Consider the following 4,205-nt stretch of genomic DNA (forward strand, 5'->3'; position numbering starts at 1 on the left):
ACTCACAAATGGTTTCAGTATATCTCCCTTGAACATGTCACAGGTTACATAAGATTTTGATGAGTCTGTCATTCCTCAGCATATTCCTTTAATAAGTTCAAAGGGTCCTTAGGTTACCTGTGTGATGTCAATTACACATTTTTCTGAATTGCCTATGTGAATTCTAACATAATTATGAGTCTGACATATGCACATTATCTATAATAATAAAAGCATAATATGCTAATTAGACCAGACAGCTGAATGACCTTTCAGACGTCATTCCATACGTCCTTCTGGATGAAGCTGCAGTGGCAGGGGCCAAGGCAGAGGTGGTTATAGGTGATCAGGAAGGCAGGCAGAGTGGTTAGGGGTGATGAGGCAGGCACATGAGTGAATAGGGGTGATAAGGTAGGCAGGAAAAGTGGTTAGGGGTGATCAGGCAGGCAGGCGAGCAGTTAGGGCGATCAGGAAGGCAGGCAAGTGGTTAGGGGCAATCAGGCAGGCAGGCAGAAGGGCAAAGGGTGATGAGGCAGGCAGGCAGAGGGGTTAGGGATGATGAGGCAGGCAGGTGAGTGGTTAGGGGGTGATCAGGCAGGCAGGCAGGCAAGCAGTTAGAAGCCAGCAGTCCCACAGGGATCCCTGAGGGATTGGGCCTTAACCGGCAGTCAGACATCCTCCAAGGAGTCCCGGATTGTGAGAGGGTGCAGGCTGGGCTGAGGGACCCCCCTCCTCCGTGCATGAATTTCATGTACTGGGCCTCTAGTCTATATATATAAAAGCCCAGCAACTGGAATGGCGGAATGACCAGAATGACCAGAACTACCGGTGGCTATAACATGCACTGCAGCAGCCAACCAGACTGACCCGGCCCCCCATCTGCCCCGAACACCCCAATCGGGAACTGCCCATGGCTCCTCCCCCATGACAGCCTGGCCCGATGGGCCCCCAGCGGGGCGGGCTGGCCGGATTCTATCCATGCATGAATTTGTGCACCAGGCCTCTAGTATAGTACATAAAAGACTTCCTCAAGAGTTTTCATGGTAAATGTCAGAACTATGTCTGTAGCTTAATCCTTAATTCATGACACTGGACTTGGATCCTTGCTGAAATTTGAACACACTGTGAACAAGGCTTATTAGAGATGCAAAGATGAAAGTGAACTACATTCATTATGAACAAACCAACAAAAACTCATTAAAATGTATTTGAACAGGTCTTAGTTGCCTTGAATTCAGGCATAGATTTATTCTTGTGTCTTACAGATGCATTTACCATCATTTCCTCCCACCAATATAAATCTATCTCCTTCCATTCAAAAAGTTTTCCTTTACTTTTAATAAGTCAATTTTTTAAAATGAAAATTTCTGTAAACTCCTAATCAGGAGATATCTCATACTTTGGATGTATAAATGTCTCAGCAATAAGAAAATAGACTGCCTTCTGATCCTCTATCTTTCTATTTATATGCCTACAGGTTTAGCTCGGTCCTTGGGAACAGGATGACTCTACCGGTGTTAGCACAGATATTCATCTCTATTACACACGTCTCTCCATTATCTCCTGGACCATAGACATTAGTGCACGGTGAATGTATATCTATCTACATTCTCAGGATTTACTTTGCATTTGGAAATGCTCTTATTTTGCAAGATAATACACATAAATAAAGATTTGCTTCGACAATAATTCTGTTTCTGCATCTGTTCTGAATTATCATTCTTACTCTATCTTCACATTCATTCATCCCCAAGGTTTTTGTGGTGCAGTATTTGCTGATGTATTGGCAATGATCCGTCTTATTGACTCTCTTGCTCTTCCTCTAACATGGAGTGTTTTCCCACTCCATGCCTCCCCATGCCTCCCCATGCCACTGCCTTTGCCTGCCACCATGTCACTCATGTGTATCCATGGCTCCCTCTCTTGCCTCATTCAGCAGTCGGCTCAAATGTCATCTCCTCAGAGAGGTCTGCCCAAATCACCATCTCCCCCTTACTCTGCTCCAGTTGGCTTGCTGGCACCTGTCTCCACGAGATACTATGGTACACAATTATCGCTGTATTTATTGGCCGATTGCCTATCTCCTCTACTGCAATGTAAGTTTCATCGAGGAAGGTACTTTGTTTTCTTCACTATTTTATCCCATGATCTAGATGAGTGTGTGGCATGGAAAGTGTACTAATTATTGTTTGTGGTTGAATGGATTTACCCAGGATACTGAACTTCTTTATATCTGTTTATTTCTCTGTTGAAGGATATTATTGTACTTCATGGTCTTTAGTCAAGAATATATTTGTTTGCAATGATATCACAGATGCACAGGTTATGCGAGGATTTATTCATTAATATTTACTAAGCACCAAAATTTACAGGAACTGTGTGCCTTTCCCCTTAATAATAATAAATGAAACTATTGGATTCCTTTATCACACTGACCTATAACTCCTGGACTGATAAACCATGAGTACTACCAGCTGGCTAAGTAGTGATAACCATGTAAATTATTAATCATGTGGCATTTCACTCAAAATATCTTTAAGAAATATACAAAGTAGGAGGTATCACAATACCAAATGTCAAATTATACTACAAAGCCATTGTAATAAAAACAGCCTGATATTGGCACAAGAACAGATATATAGATCAATGGAATGGAACAGACAACCCAGAAATCAACCCAAGCCATTACACTCAATTAATATTTGACAAAGCAGGCAAGAGCATACAATGGAGTAAAGACAGTCTCTTCAATAAGTAGTGTTGGGAAAATTGGACAGGTACATGCAAAAAAATGAAACTAGACCACCAACTCACATCATACACAAGAATAAACTCAAAATGGATAAAAGACTTAAATGTAAATCATGGAACCATAAACATCCTAGAAGAAACCATAGGCAGCAAAATCTCAGACATCTCTCTTAGCAATATGTTTGCCGATACATCTCCCAGGGCAAAGGAAACTGAGGGAAAAATAAACAAACAGAACTACATCCAAATAAAAAGCTTCTGCACAGCAAAAGAAACCATCAACAAAATGAAAAGGGCTTTAACTGTATGGGAAAACATATTTGCCAAGGATACATCTGATATATAAATTTCCAAAATATATAAAAAAACTAATACAACTTAACAAAAGGAAGACGAACAATCCAATTTAAAAATGGGCAGAAGACCTAAATAGACATTTCTCTAAAGAGGACATAGAGATGGCCAAGAGAAAATGTTCAAAGTCACTGATCATCAGAGAGATGAAAATTAAAATGACAATGAGGTATCACCTCACCCCTTTCAGAATGGCTACCATCAACAAATGACAAGTGCTGGCGAGGATGTAGAGAAAAGCGAACCCTCGTGCACTGCTGGTGGAAATGTAGTGCACGAGGGTTCGCTTTTCTCTACATCTACAGCCACTATAGAAAACAGGATGGAGTTTCCTCAAAAAATTAAAAGTGAAACTCCCCTTTGACCCAGTGATCCCACTTCTAGGAATATATCCTAAGACAAAACACCAGTCAGAAAGAATATATGCACCCCTATGTTCATAGCGGCACTATTTACAATAGCTAAGATTTGGAAACAGCCCAAGTGCCCATCAGCAGATGAGTAGATAAAAAAGCTCTGGTACATTTACACAATGAAATACAATGCAACTATAAAAAAGATGGATTTCTTACCCTTTGAGACAGCATGGAGGGACCTGGAGAATATTATCCTAAGTGAAATAAGTCAGTCAGAGAAAGACAAGTATCATATGATCTTACTTGTATGTGGAATATAATGAACAAAGTAAACCTACAAATAAAATAGATCCAGAGACATGAAAGCATGGATAGACTGACCAATCTCAGAGGGCAGGGGAGCAGGGGAAGAGATTAACCACAGAATTTATATGCATAATCCATGGACATAGATAGTAGTGCAGTGAAGGCCTAGGAGTGGGGGGTGAGGGTGGGCACTGGGTGATGGGAATCAATGGGGGGGGGGTGGGGGAAATGGGGATATTGGTAATTCTTTCAACAATAAAGATAATTTTTTAAAAAGTGAATAAAACTTACAGCACAAAGAAATTAAAATAAAACATACTAGATTAATCATAGACTTTAATACTTTATTTCACACTAAAAGCTCTAATAGTGTATGCTGTAACACATTATATTTTAGGCTTATTTTTCCTAGGGAATGTAAATTTAATCATCTAGAAATGTCAGTCCATTAAAATTAGA

This window comes from Cnephaeus nilssonii (genome assembly GCF_951640355.1).
Source record: "Cnephaeus nilssonii genome assembly, chromosome: 5".
Classification (NCBI taxonomy): domain Eukaryota; kingdom Metazoa; phylum Chordata; class Mammalia; order Chiroptera; family Vespertilionidae; genus Cnephaeus; species Cnephaeus nilssonii.